Source organism: Pinus tabuliformis, chromosome 6 (genome assembly GCF_031772625.1).
Source record: "Pinus tabuliformis cultivar Carrire ecotype Pingquan chromosome 6, CPIR1, whole genome shotgun sequence".
NCBI classification, from domain to species: Eukaryota; Viridiplantae; Streptophyta; class Pinopsida; order Pinales; family Pinaceae; genus Pinus; species Pinus tabuliformis.
The window spans coordinates 1922566888-1922577524 of record NC_142292.1 but is presented as its reverse complement, the minus strand read 5'-3'; positions in this window follow the sequence as shown (position 1 = coordinate 1922577524).

Below are 10637 nucleotides of genomic sequence, written 5' to 3'. Positions count from 1 at the left end.
ACTGTTCCTTTATGTTCTGTTGCATTGATGATGATGATGTTTTTGTTTCTATATAATTGCGTATGCTGATGGATAACGGTGTAGATATGAATAATGTAATGATTATATGGGGTGAACTTAATGTATTAATGATGAAATGAAATTATCAAAGCAAAGAACAATGTAGCCCTATGAAAAATTAACACCTTTGTACTTCAAAATGACTTTTGGAATTACATATGACTTTTGATATTACATGTCTTTCATACTTCCATGACTCTTTTGTCCATACATGACTCTTGGACTTCCACTTATTTGTCCTTACAATGATTAGAAACTTACATCATAACTTCCACATCATCATGTGATGAAGATGTGACATGTCACTATCTTTGATGACTGGGACTAATAGTGGTTGATGATATGTATTTTATTTAGTGGTGACATGGTTTCCACCTGTGTCTTCATTCTTCAGGTAGCTTCTGATCATTGATGCCTTCACCCTCTAAAGGGTCTTTGATCTTGGAGTCTTTAGGGTGCTTCGATCATCAAGATTTCAATTTTTTATTTCTTCTTCAATGCTTCCTTTGTTGTATTATTTTCCTATTCTTCCTCATGTGTTATTTTCATGTTGTTCCCAAGAAACCTATAGTTGCAATCACTAATTGCAAGCAACCATCAGCTTGAAAATCTCCTAGTCTAACATGTTTTATGCAGATTTTTTGTTCATAACTTTTCAATGCAATTTGGAAAGAGCAAGGAGAGATTTTGGGTGCAAGGGTGCAATCCGAAAGTTTGAAGGGATAAAGGGGGGAGGATTTAGGGCTTCGACATGTGCTTATGTTCTTAAGAGGAAGAGACAATTAGGGCAGGGTCGATGACGTAGGTTTAAAGGGTGAAGGGGAAGGCTTAGGGCTTCCCAAGTGTGTTGTGCACTCAAGGGAGAGAAGGAGGGCACAAGGAAAACTTTTGAAGGCTAAAGGAGGAAGGCTTTAGGGCTTCGGGGTGCGCTTATTCATTGAAGAGGTGCAAGAGGGCACATGGCGCAAGTCTAAAGGCTGAAAGGTGAAGCTTCATGACTTCAAAGTGCACTCATGTGCTCAAAGGGTTAGGAAGGCGCATCTCGCACTATGAAAGTTTGATGGGTTGATCTTAAGGCCTTCATGGTATGCTCATGTGCTCAAGAAGGGTGCACTTCTTCGAGTCGAAGGAGTGTTCTCAAAGGAAGACTTGGTCTCCTGAAGGGCGCAATTCAAAACATGTAAGGGGAAAAGGCTGAGAGAGTGCGATTTGTGCTCTTGGAGGGCACATGGAACACTTATGAACAACGAAGGATTCCCAATCAAGGCTTCAGAGTGCGCTCATGTGCTCTTGGCCTTAATGGGTTCGCTTTGAAATCAAAATTTGTCTAAGTCTAGAAGATAGGAAAAGGGGCAAATATGATGAGTTTTAGACATAAAACCATGTGTGACACATACCAAATCATCAATAAAACTTAGACAAGCTTGAACAATGATAAATATACATCAAAAAACCACTTTACATGCATTCCCCAAGTAAAATATGTGAAGTGTGTGCGACTACGACCAAAAAGTCTTGTTTACAACAACAAAGATGTTGTGATCATGAAATACACCAAAGATGTTCTACTCAATGTGAAGACACTTGAAACACATAGGATGGCATTAAACGACACTTTACAATCAAGGAAACACTTGACACAATGATAAAGTAGGCTCCAAAATTTGAATGTAGTGAAATTTTGGAGGGTGTTGTAGTAGTGACAACACCTTCCAAGGGATCCTAACAATTAACCTATTTTCATAGAAAGATTTAGATCCCCTCTTAATATTAGATTTTATCCTTTGAGACTTCTCTAAGGAAATATAATTGTCTCGAATAACTTTCTTATCCTCATATGGAAAATAATAATAAGGGGTATTAGGCATAGACTCCTAGAATATTAGTGAGAAAGTATAAATATGAATATCATTGTATTGGAGGTGTGTTGGATTGTATTGTCTTGTATCAAGCATGGCTTGGGGAGTGATTCGTTCCATAATAAGTATTTTATGATGTTACCCATCATCAAAGGTTCTTCTCTATATCTTTATATGTTGTTCATGTGAATGTCTTGAATATCTTTAGTGTTTTATGCTGAATTATCTTTTACACCCTTGAAGTTTTATTTCATTATATACAATTTAGTGACAAATTTTCAAAAGCCTATAAGACCTTTTTGACCTCATTCTTTGTTATGTTCCTTCCCTCCTCTTTTTTTTATCTATAGCATCTCACTTGAATTTTATTTCCACCTTTTCCTTGACTGAATCTTCCTCCATATCCATTTTTCTTTCAGTTTGAGAGTAATTCCTTACCATGTGGCCACAATTGTGACATCTCAAACACCATAATGGGGCTTTCCAATACTATAGAATTTAACTAATATCTCTGGTTCCATGCTTCTATTTCCACTACCTTTCTTATCCCTTCCATCATAACAATCTCTAGCATCATATTAATTATAGTCTTGAATATATTAGTTAGGGTATTCTCTTCTAGGTCGATAAACCAACCAATACTATTCCCAATCTTCTTTAAAATTGTTTTATTCCAAACTTCAAAGAGTAAATTTAGTAATTTAATCCATATAGGCTAGGAGAATCCTTTTTCCAACTTAAGGTTAAGCTCAATATCCATTTCCTCAATGTGAGAAGGTTTCAATCTTGAAACCAACTTACCCTCCAAAATCCTCTTTGTATCTTCTTTTATTTGAAAAAACCCTTATTTAGGACATGGAACACTTAAAAAAATAAAAAACTTTTACTTCACACCTTGTCAATCTATTTTTACAATGCTAACTCTTAAGCCTTCATGTGAAAGAAGTATGTATTTTTTGCTCAAAAAAAATAACTCCATTATCATGTCTTCACATAGCACAATTGTTAACTTTTCCCTTTTCATTTTCATGAATTTTTTCTTCTTTCAATTAGATTATATCTCTAATTTCCTTGTATTTTCCTTTGAATATTGTTCCAAGGATTTAGAAACAATCTCTGAGAGGTTCAAGGTTCCAAAGCCCTAAACCCCTACTAATTGATGCCATTCTAACTTAATATTTCTCCCTTATCTCTTAACTCTAAAATTGAATGAATCATGTTTTATCACAACTTGTGAGCTTTGAATTAGAGAATTTTTGAGGTTTAAAATGAGAGTCCTAAGGAGAATTATAAAATAATAGTTAATCTAATAAAATAAGAGATGAATTTTGAAAGAGGGAATATGAAGCTACTTAAAAAATAAATAAAAAAAAAAAATAAATAAAAATAAATAAATAAGTAAAATTGTATATTTGACTTATCTCCTTATAGATTTACTCAAATTTCAAGTGTAACAACTCACTAATCCAACGAATACCCACTATGCATTCTTTTGATAGACTCATAGTGAAATAAATTGTAAATAGATGAACATGTGGGTTTATCAAAAGCATGTATAGTGAGTACTTACAATTCCACACCCATCTATGGAGTGCCTACACTTTAAATTTGAGTAAGCTTATAAAAATATAAGTTGAAAATATGATTGAAAAAACTAATTTTTTTTTTCTTTCCTTCCAAAACTATTTACTCTTATGGTTGGCATCATCAACTTGAATCCTATTGATTCTTTTAAAGTTGATGTTGATATCGCATTTTTGTTTTGAGTTGCATTTTTTACCTCCAAATTTATGTGGTGTTATTTAACATCTTGGTTTGTTTCTCTTGGGCACTTGAATGTAGTTTTGAGCTCCCATTATCTCCATATGTGATAAGGTATTTTCCAAGCCACCTTGAACCCACCTTTCCATTAAGCTATTGAATAGGATTTTCAATCTCTCCTCATTTGTACCTTGTTGTAGACCAATGAGAGGCCTCTCACATTTTCTATCTTCAAGCACAATGTGACTCCTTTCCTTGACTCCTTTGCCATTGCTAAACTCACCTTTCTAAAGTTTTAGAGTTAAACAAAGAATCAAAATATAACCCCTAGCCCACAAAAATATTTTGAAGATTAAGATTCTTCTCTAAATATTAATATTGGGCCCCTTCATTATCCAACACTAGAACCGAAGGCTTCGTTGCTTGCCAATGAGCTAGAAATTCACCCCTTGGCTTGGAAACATACTTCATTAGGCTTCCTCCCCCTTCTCCAAGGATTCAAATAGGTCTTCCTTTGTCGTGTCCTCTATATGCACCAAAAATTCAATTACAAGTTTAATTATCACTTTAAAATTATATCTGTACTTATATATATCTATATATTCTCTAATACATATGATCTAATAGATCTTACCTAAGGGAATTTGAATTAAAAACTTATTATAAAAAAAAATAACCGAATTCCCCATAACCAAATTCAATTCCATTCCATCCCTTTCCTTTCCTTTCCTTTCCTTTACCAAAATTTAAACCTTATTCCTAAAATTCATTAATATGTTTGTTTGCCTGGGATTAGTTTTCCTTGGTAGTCTCTTTTTTATTTACCTCTTATGCCTTTGTATATCTTTATCATCTTCTTGTAAAATTTCTAATCCTATTTCAGATCGAGTGAAAAAAGGCATCTAACCCTTTTAAATTCAAATACTTACGTTCCTTGTTAAACAAATGCTTGGTTTAATGGTTACGTTCCTTGTATATAAAAACATTTTTTGTTGGACACCTAATCCTCAATGGGTTAGTGTGGAAGCCGAATGGACAAAAGGAGTCCAAGAGACCTTGGGATGTGAAACCCAACAGTCACATATTGTACTATAAATGTAAATCATTTGTTAATAAAAATTGCACTCTCATGTTTTATCTTTCATATTTCTCTTGTTGTCCATGTGTGTTTAACATGGTATCAGAGCGGGCGATTGTTGGTCCTGCTCCAATTTGAGCCACTTGTTTTGTGGTCTCTATATATATGTCAGTTCTGCCTTTCTCTTAATCAGAATTGAGCAGAATTGACACCTTATAAAGTGTTTTACTGTGTGCAGACCTGCCAGTTCTGCCCATTACCTGTAATGCTCCATTAATTCATTGTCTGCCAGAAATATGCTGCCTCTCCTACCTGACCTCTAGAACTGTATACGCTGCACCTGACTCTGGCTATTTTTAAGATTCTCTTCTGCGTTACCTGACCTCTGACTGCCATATTCCTGTCCCGCGCTCTCTATCTGCTAGAAGGCGACTGTCCATAAACGGTGTTGCCTCTACCATATTCCATCTGGACTGTTAATGTTTTCTCTGTGAGCGTGCCCTGAATCACTAGTCGCAAGTTCTATATGGAGCAAAGTTTTTGCAAACACTAGTCGATAATTAATAGTGAGCCTTTAAGGTCAGTACTGAAATCGACCTTCAGATATTGGATATCTCGTATAACAGTTGGAAGACCGAAGATTTAATTAATAGAGATTAAAACTCTGTTTGTCAGAATGTTAAAATCGATTAGTTTGATTTTGAATCTGAGTGGTTTGTTAAGGCGGTGAAGTCTTATGGCGTAAGTACATGAAAGGCGCAGACTTTTTAAAGAAAACTCAGTCCATTATGTATCGATTTTTAAAGCCAAGTTAGTAAGAATGCAACTTTCAGGATTGAGTGGTATGCAATCGAATAGAAATCGATTGGGCAGTTTTAAAATTGTATAAGTCTGCTTGATAAAATCTGTTTATAATGCCAGATCGAATTGTGGACCGATTCCCTGTTTTATTATATGGGGACAAATTTTTATTAGCGTTGAAGGTTTTGTATTGAGTGAAAATTGCAGATGGAGCGTGAATGAAAACAACCTGTTGAGTGGCAGAGGCGTTAAGTCAAAACGATGGAAATGGAAAAGCGCGTGAGGTAGATCAGACTTGGCAATTATTTATATTTGTCAGTGAAGGTAAAATCATGTGTGGAATTTGCGTTGTGAATCTGTAGGTGCACATTGCTGATATAATTCATTAAAACCGCATTGTATAGTTGAATGCATGAAGGCGCAGTCCATAAATTGATACATTTCAGGAGATCGAACAGATTAAGGTATGGTGGCGCTTTCATGAATTTTCATATAAAACTTCATTGATGTTGTGATGCATGAAATCTATGTGCAGTGGTATGAATTGAGAAATTCAGTTAAAAAAAATCGGTTGAACTCCTCTGCGTATCGGAGCACAGGTCTCAATTTAGCATCCCACTACCCTTGTAACTCCTTATGCTGCCATCCGCTACTTTGGCATCTGTCCATTACTGAAAAGAACATTTCATGTATCATTGATCTCACACACTCTTCTAAAAATAGCGCTCTCCATTTGTTCACATCTTAAATCATCTCTGCATTCTGGAAATGTAAATAAATCATGATGTGACCATGATAGGTCCCAGTGCTCCCTTTGTTTCACTGTTTCCATTATTTCGCTGATTGTAACACTAAAACTGCGTCAGAGTGAGCGTTGTAAATTGCGTAGCAGCAAATGTTGTGAGAAGAGAAAAGGCAAAGTGACCCTCATAATTTCAGATCACCACCACAAGAGGAGTCTGCATTTTGGTATGTGCGATGAAGACGCATTGAATATCTCAGTGCGTATATTATTCTCTATGCGTTGGTTGAACTCTGTTGAAGTACATGTGTTAGTTCATATACATCATGGGAATGGAGTGTTGAATACAACATTGAAAGCTGGCCCCTGGGAATGTAGTGTGGGAATGGTGCATTGAAATCCATTCCAGTATGCACATTGAATGGTGAACTGCAGGCTTTGAACAATGGTAAAAAATGTGCATGTTTTCTGTTCGTTGTTTTAGTTTTCCAAACTAGTCGACCTTTCTGCAGCTTGGGGACTACAACAATCCCCACATAGAAATCTGAGGGCATAGACTCACTACAGAGTTCGAGGAGCAGTGCCATACCATTGGATCATTGATACTGTGGATTGATCGTGATAATCTCTGTCACATCATGGTGAAAGATTCTAGGTAGGCAACATCGTCATGATATTTTGACACAAACCTGTGCATTATGAAAATAGCTCTTGCCGTCAAAGTTTGTTGAATGTTGAACGCTGTATAGTATATACCTCTGTTGGAGCGTTGTATTACGTTGATACCTTTTGATAAACATATTTTTGTATTACCTTAACACTGCTCCTTGGTCCATGTTGAATTCTTCCATTGTATTTTTGCTGCGTTGCGTTAAACCTCAATTGAATGCGTCGTTTAGTGGAGCGCTGTCCCATACTTATTTGAACGCTGAAACTCTGCACGTGTTTTGAAAAGTTGAGGAGGATGTCTATGTGAAAATAGTTGTGTCCGGATTTCCATGAATTTATTGCTTGGGAGTGAAGGGTTCTACTTTCCATGAAATTACTATTTTAGAGTGGAGGGCTCCACTATCAGTTCGAGAATCAAAACACTTTGACTTACGATTGTTTTATCTAGAGGGACTGCTAACAACTATACAATTTGCTAAGTATTTGGACATCTAAGGAGGTCTATCACTATTGTTTCAGCGTGCTAGAGACTCATTCCAATGCCTATGACTTGAGTAAGTGTTGGAGCAACATTCTGGGTCTGAAAGTCCTTGTTGGAATTTACTCTCATTGCTTATCTTCATTGCCAGAAAGTGGCAGGATCAGAGAATTGTGTTATAATTGTTGAAGTTTTGATAGCCATCATTTCTGATTTGAAAGTGAAGGAGTATTTGAAGGATCCAAGAAAGTTTGCAGTTGCTGATGCCCCAGTTGTGGTATTAAAACTCATTATAGTCTCTGTCTACATATATATGCATTGATTCCTTGATTCATTTGCTGCACATTTATAAAGGATATTGTTGTGTACTGTGAGTGGGTATTACTTTTTTTCACTGAGTAGTAGTTGTGATTAGTTTTTAAGGTGTAAATTTGACTTTGAAGAAAAAATGGCCAGAACCAGTGAAGTATTAGAGATCCTCAAAACTCTCATATTGTCTACTAATCATGATACATTAAAAGTCAGCAAAGTTTCTCTCACAAACATTCAGGTCTGTCTACAATATGCACAAGAACAAATTGATTTTTTGCAGCTTGAAGCTCAGCTACAACAAGAAGAATTAAAACAGAGGAGTCATTTTGAACATGTTTCTGTTCAGAACATTGAGATTGCAACCCATCAGAAGCAAGTCAATAATGTTACAGTTGGTTCAGATTTAGTACCCAATAAAGGAGCAGTTGTACATGCAAATGCAGAAACTCAGTCTGCACTTCCCAAGCCCATCATCAGACCTTGGGAACAACTTGTCCACAACATGCACAGAACTGGTCTTGGATATGACAAGGACTTGTCTTTTCATATTCCAGACTACTCAAAGCCCATTCAGTTTCAGAGTGTTGGATTCATTCATGACAATTCACCTGCTCCTCATGACAGTTCAACTTCAGCTGTTCCAAACTTTACCCCTCTTCCACAACAACAACAACAACAAATTGTGAAATGCCAACACTGTGACCGAGTTGGCCATTTGAAAGATCACTGTTTTGATCTTCATCCATGTAAGCACTGTCATAAAACCAACCATTCTTCACACAGATGCTTTAGAAACAAACATCCTGCAAGAACAAAGATTCATCTTAGATGGATCGCTTCTTGGCAATGGGCATCAATAGCCAAGAAGATATTCCAAACACATGTCAGAACTTGTTCCAAAGTATTGAAGAGTCTTGCAGTTGAGTTTTCTCCATCATCTCACCTTGTATCTGACAGGGGGGAAATGATGGTCATCTACAAGCTTCAAAGTCACATCAAGCGAGCCTCAGCCACAACCTGCCACACCAGTTTCAGAGTTGTAGCTAGAAACAAAGATGCCCGTGAACATGCCCTCAGTGGGTAATCTGGAACACTTCCTCTAGCAGAAGACTTCAGCTTCTTTCCAGTTTCAGAAGAATTCCAGGGACAAAATTGATAACACTTCCTCTAGCAGAAGACTCCAACTTCTTGCCAGTTTTGGTAGAGTTCCAGGAATTGCATTAAGCATTCCAGAGTTGGTGGTAATCCTTAAACCATCACAGGTTGAGACTCCCCTTTTCAGGTTGAAGTTCTCCCTTTTATGTGGGGTGAGACCTCCCTTTATTGGTTGAAGGTTTCCCTCTTCAAAACAATAGGAGCACTTCCTCTAGCAGAAGACTTTAGCTTCCTGCCAGTTTTGGAAGAGTTCCGGGAACTGCACTATGCATTCCAGTGTTGGTGGTCATCCTTAAACCATCGCCCTTTATACCAACATTTCAGAGAGCACATTCAGCCTAGTGTTGCCATGCATTTTTGCACATTTTGTATTACAACTCTCTTCTTGGACTCATACATAACCCTTCGGATTAAGGGGGGGAATGTTGGACACCTAACCTTCAATGGGTTAGTGTGGAAGCCGAATGGACAAAAAGAGTCCAAGAGACCTTGGGATGTGAAACCCAACGGTCACATATTGTACTATAAATGTAGATCATTTGTTAATAAAAATTGCACTCTCATGTTTTATCTTTCATATTTCTTTTGCTGTACATGTGTGTTTAACATTTTTGTCTAAATTCTATTAGATTTTCCGTAAAGCACATATTTAAATTTTATAAATAAATTATAAATTTTTACTCCACAACTATATCAACAACAACATATAATACCAGTGCATAAGCCACCCACTTATCTCCTCACATTTCTTTATTAAAAAGGATAAAACAAAATTGGGGTATGACGTCTTATTATCCCACGAAGTCGCATGTTTTTTATATGTTACAAAAGTATGACACATGAAATGTATGTGTATTGTGGACATTCAATTAGATTTCTCATGAATGATATACTTTTTATTTTATTATTAAGAATCTTTTGTAGGTTGCGAAGCAATTTAAATGTTCTATGTTTTAGTTAAAAATTAAGATAATATAATTTTTATGAATTTACTTTTTGATATATATATATATATATATATATATAATATTATGAATGTGTAAAAACTAAATATATATATTGAAAGTTTTGGGGTAGTTTAATTGGTAATATGAGATATGTGAAATTATTGAAACTCGAGAGACTCAAGTTCAAATTTTCTCTTTGCGACTTGGTTTATGGAGAGGAGCATAGGCCATAGACCCCAGAAGTTTGAGGTTTACTAGTATGGAAATGACAACAATATTTTTTATTAACATTGGAGTTAATAATCATTATAAATTTAATATATTACATTATATGTAAGAATTAGCACAACCACCTTAATAAATGTAACGATAACTTATCAACACGATTTAAATTCACATTTTATTTAACAATTTTCCTTTAGGAGATATTAACACAAAAAGTCATTAACTCAATATATTTAATATATTAATTTTGTTTAACCTATTTCTTTTATAAACCTAAAATAATAATAAATTTTTAAAAATCAACTTAATTATTAAAACCTAAAATGTAAAATATAAACATAGATTAAACTAAATAAAATGTAAACTTAAACAAATAAAACATAAAGCAAATAAGACTTAAACACATAAACAAAAAAGTTAACAATAAACCTAAACAAATAAAACATAACCTAAACCCACTGGTGTGTATGTGGCTATCACACAAGTGTGAACGAACGGGTGACAAGGGTGAATGCGACGATCCTAGAGTGACAGGTGTAAACGCACGAAT